Here is an 18,667-nt window from a genome sequence, read left to right as displayed (position 1 = left end):
TTTCTGAATTGGCCAGCACATTCTAAGTTAAAAGCAACAAATAACGAAAGATTGGAAAGCATTGGGTCAAATCATTGCTTCCTAAATAACACGTCTGCTTGCCCCACGTGGCTCTTGCGCTGTGAGTTTGCAATCCCTGCTTTAAGGCTTGGCTTATTTCTTTGAGTCATGGACAGAAAGAGTAAAAGACTTAACGCTTTGGGAATATGTGGGAAGAGCCCAAGTGGTGACTCAAGAATCCATGTCTCTAGCCTCGCCTCTCTGTCTTGGTTTTCTTTGTGTCCCAGGACAAGGGATTTCTCAGGCCCTCTTTTATTTCTAATCTGTAAAATAGAAGCACAAGCTGGAATCAAGGTGGCTGGGAGAAATATCAATAACCTCAGACAGGCAGATGACCCCACCCTTATGCCAGAAAGTGAAGAAGAACTAAAAAGCCTCTTGATGAAAGTGAAAGAGCAGAGTGAAAATGTTGGCTTAAAGTTCAACATTCAGAAAACTAAGATCATGACATCCGGTCACGTCACTTCATGGCAAATAAATGAGGAAACAGTGGCTGACTTTATATTTCTGGGCTCCAAAATCACTGCAGATGCTGATTGCAGCCATGTCATTAAAAGACACTTTCTCCTTGGAAGGAAAGTTATGATGAAGCTAGACAGCATATTAAAAACAGAGACATTACTTTGTCAACAAGGGTCTGTCTAGTCAAGGTTATGGCTTTTGCAGTTGTCGTGTGTGAATGCTAGAGTTGAACTATAAAGAAAGCTGAGAGCTGAAGAATTGATGCTTTTGAACTGTGGTGTTGGAGAAGACTCTTGAGAGTCCCTTGGGCTGCAAGGAGATCCAAACAGTCCATGCTAAAGGAGATCAGTCCTGAGTGTTCGTTGGAAGGACTGATGTTGTAGCTGAAACTCCAATATTTTGGCCACCTGATGCGAAGAGCTGACTCATTAGAAAAGACCCTGATGCTGGGAAAGATTGGGGGCAAGAGGAGAAGGGGACAACAGAGAATGAGATGGTTTGATGGCATCACCGACTCAATGGACATGAGTTTAGGTGCACTCCGGGAGATGGTGGTGGACAGGGAGGCCTTGAGTGCTGCTGTTAACGTGGTCGCAAAGAGTCAGACGAGACTGAGCGACTGAACTCAACTGAACTGAAAATTGATCAGTTTTAACAAATCCTGTGTAGTGTTCCCTTCCATCCCTCCCATTCTATGTTTCCCAGTACTTACCTATGCTGCCAAGATTGAGCTCTGTATAAATTAGAAATGCACGTGGTTTGGTCCGATGTCATTTTTGAATGTCAGTAACTGAAACACTTTCCAGGCAAGTTCCATTTGTCACTTGTATTCACCTGCAACTTAAGTCTACTGCTAACGCCACCAGGACAGTGTGAGGCAATGTGATTTTTTTTTTTTTTTAATTTCAGCATTGAGCATGTTAAATATTTGTGGTTTTCTGGTCCTGCTCCTTTTTCTGTGAGCATGCTACATCCTGTTTTCTTTCTTTCTTTTTTTTAATGTAGGCATAAATGAAATCTCAGAAGATGTTTATATGACTGTCAAGCCCAGCGATTCCAGGAATACAGAGAAGTCAGATAGTAGCGAAAGTGACCCTATCAGTGATGAGGAGCAGAGGTCCAAGAATGAGCCAGAAGTTGCTGAAGACACAGAGTTGTCTCAGATGGGAAAAGAGCCATCTGCTTTCAAAAAAAAAAAAAGAAAAGAAAAGAAGAAAGTCCAAAGTGGCAAACCCAGTAGAGATAGAAGAGGAGCTGAAAGCGTGTCACCAGCCAGTGAGAAAGGCAAGATCAGTCAAGGAGAAGATGAGCCCCCAGCTTGAGAAGGACTTTTCAGACAAAGCAAAATTCTTTCCTCATCCCACAAAGGATAAGCTGAAGGGAAAAGGTGAGACTGACTCCCCAAGAGTGCATTTGGGCCTGGATTCTGATTCAGAGAGTGGATTGGTCACAGATATAAGAGAAGACCTTTCTGCACTGGAGAGTCAAAAACCTAGGAAGGAACCCAAAGAAACACCTCCCAAGCAGGAGGGTAAGTGACTGTATCAGTTTCTGCTTTCTTGATTTGGTTTTAGAATGCCACATTGCCATTTATACTATCACATGTCATGTCACCCTCAGACATCATGAAGTGTGCACAACAAAGCTTGGGGTATCTCCAAGTCACCTAGCTAGTTACTGAGCAGGACAAGGACTTGAGCTGGGCCTGCCTACCTTTAACCTTCTTGATACCCAATGTGGTTGATTTTGAGCACAGGAGAAGAAGTCTCTTAGAAAGTAATAGGTGCTTCCAGCAGTCAGGTCATTTTGAACCTAAGCAGTTTCCTTTCCAATATGTTCACTTACATGCCTCAAGTGGTTATCAATGCTAAGACGTTGGACAGGGCTGAAATTGAGAAAAGCGTTCAGTTCAAAGACCTTGATGAGTTTATTCTCCCTTACCTCCCCTCACACTGCCCAGGCATCTCAAAATACATTTTCTTACTAGAGTGTAAGGTTTTCCGGGTGAGCGGCACCAGACTGCTGAGTTCTTCTTCAGGTCTGTAGAAATCCAAGGGGCATTGTATGATGCGCTCCAGAGCCTGTTTTCTGCCATATTTGCATTTAGCTGACATGGGCCCAAGGCCTCTCAACCTTGGCGCTATTGACATTTTATGCTGGACAGTTCTTTGTCCTGTTTATTGAAGGATGTTTAGCAGTATCCCTGGTCTTTACCAACTGGATGTCAGTAGCATCTACCCAGTGGAGGACTTCAAAAGTGTCTTGACAAAGCTAAATCTCACCTAGTTGTGAACTGCTGCCTGAGTCTTAGCAGTTCTCCCTTTACTGCTGTTAGGGACTGAACCAGCAGTGGCTTCATTCAAACTTGAGACACCCCAGGCATGTTGGAAGACCCTACAGTGGAACATCAGTCCAGTTCAGTTCAGTTGCTCATTCGTGTCTGACTGTTTGTGACCCCATGAATTGCAGCACGCCAGGCCTCTCTGTCCATCACTAACTCCCGGAGTCTACCCAAACCCATGTCCATCGAATCGGTTATGCCATCCATCCATCTGACCCTCTGTCATCCCCTTCTCCTCCCGCCCCCAATCCTACCCAGCATTAGGGTCTTTTCCAATGAGTCAACACTTCGCATGAGGTGGCCAAAGTATTGGAGTTTCAGCTACAACATCGACCTTCCAATGAACACCCAGGATTCATCTCTTTTAGGATGGATTGATTGGATCTCCTGTAGTCCAAGGGACTCTCAAGAGTCTTTTCCAACACCATAGTTCAAAAGCATCAATTCTTCGGCGCTCAGCTTTCTTCACCGTCCAACACTCACATCCATACATGACCACTGGAAAAACCATAGCCTTGACTAGACGGACTTTTGTTGGCAAAGTAATGTCTCTGCTTTAAAATATGCTATCTAGGTTGACCATAACCTTCCTTCCAAGGAGTAAGCGTCTTTTAATTTCATGGCCGCAATCACCAGCAGCAGTGATTTTGGAGCCCAAAAAATAAAGTCTGACACTCTTTCCACTGTTTCCCCATTAATTTCCCATGAAGTAATGGGACCAGATGCCATGATCTTAGTTTTCTGAACGTTGAGCCTTAAGCAAACTTTTTCACTCTCCTCTTTCAAATTCATCAAGAGGCTCTTTAGTTCTTCTTTACTTTCTGCCATAAGGGTGGTGTCATCCACATATCTGAGTTTACTGATATTTCTCCCAGCAATCTTGATTCCAGCTTGTGTTTCTTCCAGCCCAGCGTTTCTCATGATGTACACTGCAGAGAAGTTAAATAAGCAGGGGGACAATATACAGCCTTGACGTACTCCTTTTCCTATTTGGAACCAGTCTGTTGTTCCATGTCCAGTTCTAACTGTTGCTTCCTGACCTGCATACAGGTTTTCTCAAGAGAAAGGTCAGATGGTCTGGTATTCCCATCTCTTGAAGAATTTTCCACAGTTTATTGTGATCCACACAGTCAGAGGCTTTGGCATAGTCAATAAAGCAAAAATAGATGTTTTTCTGGAACCCTCTTGGTTTTTCGATGATCCAGCGGATATTGGCAATTTGATCTCTGGTTCCTCTGCCTTTTCTAAAACCAGCTTGAACATCTGGGAGTTCACAGTTCACGTATTGCTGAAGCCTGGCTTGGGAATTTTGAGCATTATATTACTAGCCTGTGAGATGAGTGCAATTGTGCGGTAGTTTGAGCATTTTTTGCCATTGCCTTTCTTTGGGATTGAAACAAAAACTGACCTCCTCCAGTCCTGTGGCCACTGCTGAGTTTTCCAAATTTTCTGGCATATCGAGTGCAGCGCTTTCACAGCATCACCTTTGAGGATTTGAAATAGCTCAACTGAAATTCCATCACCTCCAATAGCTTTGTTCATAGTGATGCTTTCTAAGGCCCACTTGATTTCACATTCCAGGATGTCTGGCTCTAGGTGAGTGATCACACCATCATGATTATCTGGGTCGTGAAGATCTTTTTTGTACAGTTCTTCTGTGTATTCTTGCCACCTCTTCTTAATATCTTCTGCTTCTGTTAGATCCATACCAGTGGAACATAGGAATGATTTAAAAGATATTTGGCCCATTGGTGAAGCAGTCAGTGAATTTCTCTGCTGGCTTGGCAAGTGGCTGTTGATATGCCCAAGAAAGATAAGAATTAATTAAGAGCCCAGGAGAAACATGGCCTAAGAACAAGTTGGAGATTGTAGCCATAAAACCTCTTGTACTTTGTGAGTTACATACACGGATAGCCAGTTTTAATTATGTAGCTCAGTGGTAAAGAATCTGCTTGCCAAAGCAGGAGACGCAAATTTGATCCTTGGATTGGGAAAATCCCCAGAAGGCAGTGACAACCTACTCCAGTAGTGTTCCCTGGAGAATTACATGGACAGAGGAGTCTGGTGGTCTATATAGTCCATGGGATCACAAAAGAGCTGGACACGACTTAGTGACAAAACAGACAACGGGCAGCTTCTGATAGGACCCATCTTCTCAGTTGTGTGTGCCCTGGGGTTTTCTTAGTCTCACTGCTTAAAGCAGGAGGGGGGATGGATTTTGAGCTTTTATCCTCTGTGTTTGTATCATTGTGAACTGTTGCTGAACCTCAGTTCCTGGAATTCATTGAAAGAGGATGGAATATCTCTCAGTGATGCAGGGTAGGATGATAGACAGCAGTTGAGTCGGTCAGGAAGGATGGATCACCACCTCATCCCTTAAAATTATGAGTGGCATCTGAAACATCCAATTCTGTGTGGACTGGGGTTTGAGGGACCACTTCTGATGCTGCAGAAAGCAACAGGAGTAGCATTTTTTCCATGAAGTTTGTGGAATTGTTGGGTCCCAGATGGCAGTGTTCCTATGAGTGATAGATTTAAACTATTCCTTTCTTTCTGAAGTCGACTGTTTGTTTAGTTGTGGATTTTTTCACTGCTTCCAGAAAGGATTTCAGATATACTGATAAAATGGAAATCAAGACACCGAGAAAAATGAACATGAAATAGTGAGAGATGTAGGGAAATTTTACATACAGAAATAACTATGTCAGCCTTCAGAATTAGCAAAGTCACTCTTCCCTTTTGGCCCTGAGCTTCCTGCAGTTGAAATGAAAAGGGAAAAAACATATGAGTGCTTTAAAAGAGCTCATCCCCCCCCCCCAAATACAAGGCACTCCAGGTGATAAAATGAAGCTGAGCTGTTCCTCTCACTGGTGTTGGAAGGAAGTTTCTCTAGGATCCTCTGAACGTGGTGGGAATTTTATGTAGAGGATGATTCTGAAACAATAGGTCAGTTAGAGGAACTTCACAGAAGTTGAAATCCAGAGCCACCTGAGGATGATTTCGGGCTTGAAGAATTGGCTTCATGTCAGACTCTGCAGTTGAGCATCTTTTCAAAGGTGTGATTTCACTTATGTGTTTATTAAGTGACTGGTGCTTTGAAGAGTGCTTGGTGACCTCCAAGTGATCTTCAGTTAGAAGTGCAGCTTATACAGAGAAACTGAATCCTCAGATCGAAAGATGGCTTTTCTAGCTAGAGATGCCAGAGCAGAGGCTAATGGAGCTCGCTTCAGGACCTTGACTCCACTTACATGTGTCATATCAGTCGTTTCCAGCCTTCTCTGAAAAAGTCCTTTTTTAATGTACAAGACAGTAAGCCTAGTCTGATATAAGTAGGCTAGTTGGGTGGGGTCGCCTTTGGAGTGTTGACTTTTAAGAAAGTCACTTCTTTTTGAGACTGCAGGTGAGTATATACTCCAAAATTTTTAGGACAAATGGAATTTTCCATGGCCTTTCCTCTTCCTCCCCACCGTCCCAGTAAAACTTCCATATCCTTTAGAAATTAAAGCGTTTTAGTGACTAAATGAAAACTCCCCCAAAGTGTGTCAAGCCTGGAAAGTTTTCAGATTGCATACTCCTGCTTTGTTGTTGTTGTTTGTTTGTTTGTTATTTTAATTTGAAAAAGAGCCCGAATGGGACTCTTTCAGAGAAGTTACCACTCTACAAAGCCAGTTGTTTGCTTTTGCAAGATGAGAGAGAGAAAGGGCCTTTTTGTGGTTGCCCTTTGCCCAAGAAGGTATCAGACTAGCTTATCCACAAGGACAGTATATTTCTTAACCACATGGCAGAAAAGAGAGGCACTAACGTTGCTTTTGCAAGTTAGATGCCTTGCCTGTGGGATCTCTGCCTTTTAAAAGGGGCAAGCTCAAAGCCACTTCTGCCCCTGCAAGGGGAAGGGGCAGAGGCTGTGACCAATATCTGAAAGGTTGTCCTGGGAACGGGTGGGGGCAACCTCACTCTAGGTAGAGATCTTCTCTCAGTCCCACCCTGTGTTCTGGCCCAGGACTTGGGCTGAATTCTTCCCCGGAGGAGCAAGAGGGCCAGTCAGTTGTGTAACCACCAAGACCCCCTCCCCCCTCGGGTGGAAAAGTCAGCCTGTCAGCACTCTTCTCCTTTCACACTCCTTGGTTTTCCCAGAACAACAGTTAACTGAAAATTTCCCCTAGAATAATCAAGAACTCACGTCTTTTCTGGGTGACAGAAATCTAAAAATGACAGGCATGGAGTCATGCAGTGGAAGCATGCTGAGCCCCCCAAAAAAGGTGTTGTCATTAAGGGCTTGCTTGGTGTCTCAGATAATAAAGAATCTGCATGCTATCCTGGAGGCCCAGGTTTCTTTCCCTGGGTTGGTTAGATACCCTGGGGAAAGAAATAACAACCCACTCCAGTATTCTTGCCTGGGAAATCCCATGGACAGAGGAGCCTGGAGGGCTACAGTCCATGAGGTTGCAAAAGAGTTGGACACGACGGAGCGAACTCACTTTCAGTCCTTATTAAACCTAGTTTTATGTCCAGGCACATCGTCTGAGACCAAGGATGCTGACTTGCATCCGTGTTTTTTTGTGTGAACCCGAGGGAATCCTCTCTGGAGATGGATGTTCATCTGTCCAGTGCCTGGGGCCCCTGCAGTCGTAACGGACCCCTTCGCTTACAGATGAACACTCCTGTGGTCACCCCCGGGCCAGCCCTTCTCACTGCCTGACCTCACCCTCCAAAATTCTGCCTATTCCTGGGCATGTCTTGGCTAAAACTGTTCTCTTCCAAATTTTCCCTGCTGTCTGTTGAAATCCTGCCCTCCACTCTCATAGCTCATTTTCTCCCAGAAGATGCACTCCAAAAGGCAGCGTTTTTCAAACTCAGCCACTCGTAGTCATTATTTTTGTCATTCCCAAAACCTGCTTGTTCACTTATTGCCCTAGTATATATTTTTTATCTGAAGCAGCAGCTGTTTAAAAAAAAATGAACTCAATTTGGAACTTAAACTTAACTAGCACACAGTAGGGAAAACAGTATTTTGTGCTGTGCATAAAAGATGCAAAATGGAGAACTACAGTCAAAACGAAAGCAAGGCTTCTAAAGTCTCCATAAATACCATTGTGCTGGGGATGGTTCTGTCCTTGGTGTGGAGTTCCCTTGAGTGGTAGGTGTCAAGACTGCCAGGACCACACTGAGACTCTTCGGGAAGGAATTAGAAGAGATGAAAGGGAACACTCTTCATTCTGGGTGGTTCATTGGTATTCAGTGCTTTGGCCACTGGGAGGCTGTCTGGTTCCTTGGGGTACATGCTCTGTAGGTTTCCTGTCCAAGCAAAGGATTCCTGTTAATGACCAGAGGGACTTTGGCTAAGTCTTTCTCAAAGTGCTTACTGAACTCTAACTGTGAAACAAGGTACTTGCAGCGACTCTGTTCAGTCAGTGGGTCATCGACTAACAGGTGGGCAACTCCAGGCCAAGGGGTGGGTCATGTTGGCCTCAGTCCCTCAGAGGCCTTGACAAGTTTCTCAAATGTGAGCAAGCCCACATTTGAGTAACCCAAGGAGTCTGATATTTGAAGTTGCACATGCTGAAGAAGTGGCCTAAGCATATAAAGCAAGAATATGCCCATTCATGGGGAGGCCCTTGGCATGACAGCCTGGGATGGTCACCTAGAACTCACTGACCTGGAGACCCTGCAGGTCAGCCTGAGTCCCGTCTACTTTCTGTTTTGTTTTTTCATGTGTTGGCTTCCGTCGTAGGTGAAGCTCCATCATCCACAACAGTGGGCAGCCAGTCTCCCCCCGAAATGCTGGTCCTCACCCACTCATCCTCCCAAACTTCCACGGCTGGGGTCACGGCCGCCAACGGCACCGTCTGCACAGTCACGGCCCAGCAACCACCACCACCAGCAGCAGCAGCAGCAGCATGAGAAACCCAGTGAAAAAGCAGAGGCCAGTTTTACCAAAGGAGACTGCCCTGGCCATGCAGCAGGTTGTGTGGAACTCATCAAGTAAGTTTCAAACGTCCTCCCAAAAGAGGCACATGCAGAAGATGCAGCACCAGCAGAAGCAGCAGCAAAGATAGCAGCAGCAGCCTCAGTCTTCCAAGAGGACGACATATCAGAACAGACAGGCTGTGAAATATACCGAGCCTCCCTACTCTGCACTCCATGGCACCAGCTCTTCTTTTGCCACATGGACAGGAGAAAAATAGTCCTTGTTTTATTTGTTTACTTCCCCTTGGTTGCCTGGCCACTGTATCCTAGAGGTCTGACACGTTCCATCTGGCATTATTTTAAAAAATTAATTTGCAGCTTGCTGTTTTACTTTTCTTTTTTCTTTTCTCATTTTACAAACAGTGCATACATGTCTTCTTAGAACGAAGTGAAATGGATGCCTAGACACACAAAAATCTACAGTCTTGATTGAATGCATATTTCATTCTCCACCCTTTCTCAGAGGTATTGTTAACCATAAGGTCTTTTTCTAATTCACGTATGCATATGTATTTTTCTGTAAGTTGGCTTAAAGCTCAACATTCAGAAAACTAAGATCATGCCATCTGCTGGCATCACTTCTTGGCAAATGGATGGGGAAAGAGTGGAAACAGTGGCTGACTTAAATTTTCTGGGCTCCAAAATCACTGCAGATGCTGTTTGCAGACATGAAATTAAAAGATGCTTACTCCTTTTTGAGTTTATTTTTGTGTATGGTGTTAGGAAGTGTTCTAGTTTCATTCTTTTACAAGTGGTTGACCAGCTTTCCCAGCACCTTGAAAGGAAAGTTATGACCAAGCTTGACAGCATATTAAAAAACAGAGACATCACTTTGTCAACAGAGGTCAGTCTAGTTAAGGCTATGGTTTCTTCAGTGGGCGTGTGTGGATGTGAGAATTGGGATAACCAGAGGGCTGAGAACAGAAGAATTTAAGCTTTTGAGCTGTCGTGTTGGAGAAGACACTTAAGTGGCCCTTGGACTGCAGGAGATCCGACCAGCCCATGCTAAAGAGATCAGTCCTGGGTGTACATTGGAAGGACTGATGCTGAAGCTGAAAGTCCAATACTTTGGCCACTGGATGCAAAGAGCTGACTCATTTGCAAAGACCCCGGTGCTGGGAAGGATTGAAGGCAGGAGAAGAAGGGGACGGCAGAGGATGAGATGGTTGGATGGCATCACCGACTCAAAGAACATGGGTTTGGGTGGACTTCGGGAGTTGGTGATGGACAGGGAGGACTGGCGTGCTGCAGTTCACGGAGTCGCAGAGCGCTGGACATGACTGAGGGGCTGAATGGAACTGAAGTGTCTTATGTGTGAACCTTCAAGTTGGGAATTTTGAAAGACGTGAATGTTTGCATGTTTAATCCTGTAAGTTAGTTCACCTCCCTGGCATACATTGTCACCCGCACACATCCTCTACAAGTCGTTGTGCTTTGTGTGCTTTACTGTACAGAGTGCAGTATTACAGTATCTTTATTTCAAGCCCAGGATGTCCATAAGCAAGCATAAAAGCAGCAGTGATGTACCTGGTATTGTACTATCTAGCTGATTGTGTTAGTTGGTTGCTTAGGCTAACTTTGTTGGACTTCTACAAAGAAATTGGACTTAGGAACATGCTCTAGGAATGGAACTTGTTCATAAGTAGGTCACTCACTGTACTATTTATTTTGAAAATCTGGTCTTTTTGACTTTAAATGGCTTTTACTGGAGCATCTCTTAGAAAAGATGGACCACTGGTATTTGTTTTTTATTTGTTTGTTTGTTTTTTTAAGCAGAATTTCTCATGAATTTGAATTAACCAACTGACAACCATCTGGGGGAGGCGAGCAGAGACCAGGCTTCCCGCTCTTTGACTCAACACATGACATTAACCCTATCGTGATAGCTGGAGCTTCCAAGCCCTATTGACAGCAAACGCCCAGATGCACTTTATAAGTCTTTCTGTCTCCATACAGATCCACAGGCTGAGGATTGAGATACAAAGGGGAAACCAGAATTGAAAGAGACACGTATACCCCAGTGTTCGTTGCAGCCCTGTTCATAATAGCCAGGATATGGAAGCAATCTAGATGTCAATGAGTAGACAAATGGATAGGAAAGCTGTGGTACATATACACAATGGAATATTACTCAGCCATTAAAAAGAATACATTTACCTCAAGATTGCTTTGGCTATTCGAGGTTTCTTATATTTCCATACAAATTGTGAGATGATTTGTTCTAGTTCTGTGAACAATACCATTGGTAGCTTGATAGGGATTGCATTGAATCTATAGATTGCTTTGGGTAGTATACTCATTTTCACTATATTAATTCTTCCAATCCATGACCATGGTATATTTCTCCATCTGTTTGTGTCCTCTTTGATTTCTTTCATCAGTGTTTTATAGTTTTCTATATATATAAGTCTTTTGTTTCTTTAGGTAGATATATTCCTAAGTATTTTATTCTTTTTGTTGCAATGGTGAATGGTATTGTTTCCTTAATTTCTCTTTCTGTTTTCTCATTATTGGAGTATAGGAATGCAAAGGATTTCTGTGTGTTAATTTTATATCCTGCAACTTTACTATATTCATTGATTAACTCTAGTAATTTTCTAGTAGAGTCTTTAGGGTTTTCTATGTAGAGGATCATGTCATCTGCAAACAGTGAGAGTTTTACTTCTTCTTTTCCTATCTGTATTCCTTTTATTTCTTTTCCTGCTCTGATTGCTGTGGCCAAAACTTCCAAAACTATGTTGAATAGGAGTGGTGAAAGTGGGCATCCTTGCCTTGTTCCTGACTTTAGGGGAAATGCTTTCAGTTTTTCACCATTGAGGATAATGTTTGCTTAATGGAACTGGAGGAATCAACCTGCCTGACTTCAGGCTCTACTACAAAGCCACAGTCATCACGACAGTATGGTACTGGCACAAAGATAGAAATATAGATCAATGGAACAAAATAGAAAGCCCAGAGATAAACCCACGCACATATGGACACCTTATCTTCGACAAAGGAGGCAAGAATATACAATGGAGAAAAGACAATCTCTTTAACAAGTGGTGCTGGGAAAACTGGTCAACCACTTGTAAATGAAACTAGAACACTTCCTAACACCGTACACAAAAATAAACTCAAAATGGATTAAAGATCTAAACGTAAGACCAGAAACTATCAAACTCCTAGAGGAAAACATAGGCAAAACACTCTCCGACATAAATCACAGCAGGATCCTCCATGAACCACCTCCCAGAATATTGGAAATAAAAGCAAAAATAAACAAATGGGACCTAATTAAAATGAAAAGCTTTTGCACAACAAAGGAAACTATAAGCAAGGTGAAAAGACAGCCTTCAGAATGGGAGAAAATAATAGCAAACGAAGCAACAGACAAACAATTAATCTCAAAAATATACAAGCAACGTCTGCAGCTGAATTCCAGAAAAATAAACGACCCAATCAAAAAATGGGCCAAAGAACTAACAGACATTTCTCCAAAGAAGACATACAGATGGCTAACAAACACATGAAAAGATGCTCAACATTACTCACTATTAGAGAAATGCAAATCAAGACCACAATGAGGTATCATTTCACATCAGTCAGAATGGCTGCTATCCAAAAGTCTAAAAGCAATAAATGCTGGAGAGGGTGTGGAGAAAAGGGAACCCTCTTGCACTGTTGGTGGGAATGCAAACTAGTACAGCCACTATGGAGAACAGTGTGGAGATTCCTTAAAAAACTGGGAATAGAACTGCCATATGACCCAGCAATCCCACTGCTGGGCATATACACCGAGGAAACCAGAATTGAAAGAGACGCGTGTACCCCAATGGTCATCGCAGCACTGTTTACAATAGCCAGGACATGGAAGCAACCTCGATGTCCATCAGCAGACGAATGGATAAGGAAGCTGTGGTACATATACACAATGGAATATTGCTCGGCCATTTAAAAAAATACATTTGAATCGGTTCTACTGAGATGGATGAAACTGGAGCCCATTATACAGAGTGAAGTAAGCCAGAAAGAAAAACAACAATACAGTATACTAATGCATATATATGGAATTTGAAAGATGGTAACGATAACCCTATATGCCAGACAGAATAAGAGACACAGATGCATAGAACAATTTTATGGACTCTGAGGGAGAAGGTGAGGGTGGGACGTTCTGGGAGAATAGCATTGAAACATGTATATTATCATATGTGAAACAGAACACCATTCCATGTTCGATGCATGAGACAAGGGCTCAGGGCCGGGGCAATGGGATGACCCAGAGGGATGGGATGGGGAGGGAGGTGGGTGGGGGGTCCAAGAAGGGGAACACATGTAAACCCATGGCTGATTCATGTCAATGTATGGCAAAAACTATTACAATATTGTAAAGTAATTAGCCCCCAACTAAAATAAAGAAATTTATAAAAAAACAACAACAACAACAAAAACATTTAAATCAGGTCTAATGAGCTCGATGAAACTGGAGCCTATTCTACAGAGTAAAGTAAGCCATAAATAAAAACACAAATACAGCATATTAATGCATATATATATATATATAGATAGATAGATAGATAGATACATGTATGATTCAGAAAGATGGTAATGATAACCCTAAATGCGAGACAGACAGGGAAAGAGACACAAAGGTATAGAACAGCATTTTAGACTCTTTGGGAGAGGGAAAGTGTGGGATGATTTGGGAGAATGGAATTGAAACATGTATATCATCGCATGCAAAATGAATCACCAGTCCATTTTTGATGCATGAGACAGGGTGCTCGGGGCTGGTGCACTGGGATGACCCAGAGGGATGGGATGGGAAGTGAGGTGTGGGGTGGGTTCAGGATGAGGAACACATGTACACCCGTGGCAGATTCATCTCTATGTATGTCAAAACCACTACATATTGGAAAGTTATTAGCCTCCAAATAAAATAAATAAATTTATATTTAAAAAAATTAAAAAATATAATAATGGAGAATTTGAATGAGGAATAAATATATAACTGCATGGGAGGGGGTTATCCAGTGGCTGCACCAAAAGGAGCTCTTGGACATGAAATACAACTTGGGTAAGTGCTGCTGACCTGGCCTCCACTGACAAAGGTTTGGATAGGAACTTCTTGGCATGTCTAGAGTTAGGCCCAAATGTGCACTCAGTCAAAAGTAGTCCAGACCGCCTTACCAATCTTAGGGAGAACACAGCATCTTAGGGAGTCTAACCTGGAGAAACCAGGTATGAAGCAGGAGCTGGCAGAAACCCGTTTTCCTTTCTTCCAAATACCAACATCAGCAACAAATTCATGACAACAACTGTGGTGGCTTCTCCTGCTTGTGAGCTCTGACCTGTTGTAAAACAGAGAAATCTCAGTAGCCTGAGCAGTTTGATCATTGTCCTGTCAGCCCAATGATCAGTCCTGATGCCCTGTCTGGAAGATTAGATCTGCTGCCACTAAACACATCAGAAAAGAAATATATCCAAGTTGTAGCCCCAGCTCTGCTCATCTTAGCTGTGTGCCTCAGTTTCCTCATCTGTGAAATGGGTATTATAGGAGTATACACTCCTTAAGGTTGGAGTAAGGATTAAAAGAGTTCACATTTATAAAGTGTTTACAACAGTGCCTACAGATCATAGGTACTCTGTATTTGATAGAGAAAAAAGCTTATACAAATGATAAATTTCAAAGTGAATTGAGTGGACATTTTTCAGAGGTTTTATGTGAGTACTTCCTACAGAGTCACCTCAGGGCCCCATTTTCAGTATCCTCAGGACCTGACGTTCATGATCATGCTTACATTCGTGGTCAGCGTGGTGGATGCCCATTTTACAGATGAAGACATTGGAGCTCAGGGAAGCTGGGTGATTCTCTGCACGGGCTCATATGACCAGGGCATCCCCGACCCAAGGTTTCACACCTGTTAGGATTCACCTTCTGACCTGGTGTGAATGAACCCATGGCTTGGGATGGGCGATGAAGTCAGTGTCCTCTCCCCTCCCCTCCTCTGGCAGAGTTGAAAAAGGCAGAGATGCGGCAGAGCCTAGAGCAGGAGCAGGGCCAGCTCATTGATGAGGTGAAGAAGCAACTGGAGCTGGAGAAGCAGCAGGCAGCGGCCGAGACCAAGAGGAAGCTGTGTTGTACCAACTGCAAGAAGGAGGATGTTTTCTACTGCTGTGGAATACCAGCTACTCTGACTACCCCTGCCAGAAGGCCCACTGGCCCGAGCACATGAAGTCTTGCACCCAGTCAGGTGGGACTAAGAGTGTCCCCTGGACCCGACTGTGGTGGACGGGTCCTTGGCTCCTCCTGGATCACAAGGCGCTTGCCACGCTCACTCACCACAGATGACTCCTACATACACGAGAGTAGCAGGCAGACACATAGCCAAGTCTCCAGGCACCATTGTCGCCACCCTCCAGTTTACTTGGATGCATTCACTTGTGTGAATGGAGCTTGTAATGACAGCCCAGATGACGTTAGCTTCATGTGGTTTGCTGTGGTTCCCTGCTTGGGGCAATATTTGTCTCTGCCCCAAGCAATGTGGTCATCCCTGGTAGCTAAGGTGGTAAAGAAACTGCCTGCAATGCAGGAGACCTGGATTTGATCCCTGGGTCGAGAACATCCCTTGAAGAACGAAATGGCAACACACTCCAGTATTCTTGCCTGGAGAAGGCCACAGACAGAGGAGTCTGGCAGGCTACATTTCATGGGGTTGCAAAGCGTCGGAAATGTGAGTGACTAAGCAGACACACAAACACACACACACAAATCAAACACATCTTCTACCCCATTCTGCAATGCACAATGTACAATATACTAGACAGCCCCCACCATGGAGCCCATCTTGGACTCAAGGCTATAACAATCACTAGTGCTTATGTGAAGGACAAAGTGCTGCTTTGGAACTAATCTGCCTTTTAAATCTCTTTCCAAAACACAGCAAGCAGATCCCAGGCCAAGAAACTCTAGCTGGCGACACCACCTAGTAAGACGTGATTAATAATATGTATTAGTAATATTTTATACTTAGTGCTCATTTATGGCCAATACTAGAGTTCTGTGTTTAGAAGAAGTCTCCACTTCAAAGAATATATTTAAACACAAATAACATAAATAATGTGACCAGGAAATGTGTCAGTGGATTGCTAAATTTTTCAAGGGTGGTAGATAAATGACCCAAGTTTGAGACGCTTAGGCAGGGGTTCGTAAGCTTTTTTTAAGAAGGTCTAGAGAATAAACGTTTTAGGATTTGTGGTCCATGTGGTCTGTGAAAACCTTTCAACTATGCTGTAACAGGGTGATAGCAAGTGCATGGGGGTGCACACTCGTCTAAAATAGGAAATTATGAAATTGGAACAGTCGTACTATTTGCTTCACGAACATGCTTATATCTCCAGAATGATTTAATAAAACTGATGGTGACTGCAGCCATGAAATTAAAAGACACTTACTCTTTGGAAGGAAGGTTATGGTCAACCTAGATAGCATATTTAAAAGCAGAGACATTACTTTGCCAACAAAAGTCCGTCTAATCAAGGCTATGGTTTTTGCAGTGGTCATGTATGGATGTGAGAGTTGGACGGTGAAGAAAGCTGAGTGCCACAGAATTGATGCTTTTGAACTGTGGTGTTGGAGAAGACTCTTGAGAGTCCCTTGGACTGCAAGGAGATCCAATCAATCCATCCTAAAAGAGATCAATCCTGGGTGTTCATTGGAAGGTCTGATGTTGTAGCTGAAACTCCAATACTTTGGCCACCTCATGCGAAGGGTTGACTCATTGGAAAAGACCCTAATGCTGGGTAGGATTGCGGGCGGGAAGAGAAGGGGACGACAGAGGATGAGATGGTTGTATGGCATCACCTACTCGATAAACATGGGTTTGGGTGGACTCCGGGAGTTGGTGATGGACAGGGAGGCCTGGCGTGCTGCAATTCATGGGGTCGCAGAGAGTCAGACACGAATGAGCGACTTTCAGTTCAGTCAATCTGTCATGTCCCACTCTTTGCGACCCCTAGAACGGCACCACACCAGGCCTCCCTGTCGTTCAGCAACTCCCAGAGTTTACCCAAACTCTGCTGGATGGCGGTGATGCCATCCTCATCTCCTGTTGTCCCCTTCTCCTCCTGCTCCCAGTTATTCCAGCGTTAGAGTCTTTTCTGGTGAGTCAACCGTTAGTATCAGGTGGCCAAGGAACTGGAGTTTCAGCTACAACATCAATAATTTCATTGAACACCCAGGGCTGATTTTTAGGATGGACTGGTTGGATCTCCTTGCAGTCGAAGGGACTCTCAAGAGTCTTCTGCAGCACTACAGTTCTAAAGCATCAATTCTTCGGGGCTCAGGTTTCTTCACAGTCCAACTCTCCCATTCATTCATGACTACTGGAAAAACCATAGCCTTGACTAGATGGACTTTGGTTGGCAAAGTAATGTCTCTGCTTTTTAATATGCTGTCTAGGTTGGTCCTAAATTTCCTTCCAAGGAATAAGTGTCTTTTAATTTCATGGCTGCAATCACCATCTTCAGTAATTTTGGAGCTCCACAAAAAAAAAAAAAAGTCTGACACTGTTTCCCCATCCATTTCCTATGAAGTGATGGGACCAGTTGCCGTGATCTTAATTTTCTGAACGTTGAGCTTTCAGTCAACCATTTCACTCTTCTCCCTCACTCTTAAAAATGAACATATCTTCAAACACAGTCTGGAATTCCTGTGTCTGGGAAGGCTTCGATCCCGCTATTCAGGGACCACACTGTAACCTGGGTGGAGCTGGTTGGCATGTCTTAACACATGGTGGTTTGCACAGAGCAGGGTTCCCCGCAGTCCTGGGAACTACTATGCTCGGCGTATATGTGACTTCTGTCCCCCTCTGCACTCAACTACCACCCCTGAGCAGGAAGTAGACCCCGATGTGAACACGGAAACACTAAAAAAGTTATCCCAGGGCACTTCCTCCGAAACTCAGGCAGCCCCCGTGTAAACCAGCGCCTTGAAAGTGAAGGGGACGCCAGCTGAGAAATGCAAGGACAGTGGCTCGGTGAGTATTCATCGCACACACCTAGGGCCAAACAGAATCTCAGAGCAGCCCCCTCCCAATACCATGATGATTCCCGTGATGTGGGAAGTTGTCTGTCTTCAGGCTGCATGTAGAGGGCAAGTGTTGTCTAGTAGAACCTTCTGTGATGATGGGAATGTTCTACATCTCCTCTGCCCATTGTGAAAACCTGTGACCAGCCTCATATGGTACTTGAACAATGAACACTTGAACTGGGGCTAGTGTGACCAAAACCTGGATTTCAGGTTAATTTAATGATAATGAATGTAGATACAATAGCCATGGGTGGCTGGTGATTGCCATATTGGACACAGACATCAAATTTCTGATTTGCCAGGGGGTGCCATATTGATTGCATGCAGATGTTATTTTACAGGACACGTTGGTCATTTTTTACATTTGTAGTCATTATGATTTTAATCCGTGTGTATCAGGGAAAAACATCAATTCATCCCAGAAGTCAAACCTCTTTTACTTTATTGATATCATTGCCTAGGAAGAAGTTATTGTGGAATAAAAGTGAATTGATATAATATGATTTAGTATATAGGTAGCCTTCTCTATCCATGGATTTCTCATGTGTACATGCAAACAACCAAAATTCCACCTCTGTTTGGTTGAATACATGAATGTGGAACCGTTGGATACAAAGGCACAGTTGTATTCATCCTTCTAGGCCATTTTATATAAGGAACTTGCACGTCCTTGGATTTTAGTATCCTTGGGGGGTCCTGGAACCATTCCACCTTGGGTACTAGGGGATGGCTGTACATCCTTTGGGGATAGGATAGAAATCCAG

At 43.7% G+C, this 18,667-nt stretch overlaps 1 pseudogene; it reads left to right on the top strand.

Annotated features, from left to right (window-relative positions):
* LOC145537738 (MYND-type zinc finger-containing chromatin reader ZMYND8-like) overlaps positions 1-18,385 on the top strand; it is a 43,048-nt pseudogene extending 24,663 nt beyond the window's left edge.
* The last annotated feature ends 282 nt before the right edge of the window (positions 18,386-18,667 follow it).

This window comes from Giraffa tippelskirchi, chromosome Y (genome assembly GCF_054371585.1).
Source record: "Giraffa tippelskirchi isolate mGirTip1 chromosome Y, T2T-mGirTip1v1.2.pri, whole genome shotgun sequence".
Taxonomy (NCBI): domain Eukaryota; kingdom Metazoa; phylum Chordata; class Mammalia; order Artiodactyla; family Giraffidae; genus Giraffa; species Giraffa tippelskirchi.
The sequence above is the reverse complement of the archived record's forward strand: the minus strand, read 5'-3'. Positions and strand labels throughout refer to the sequence as shown.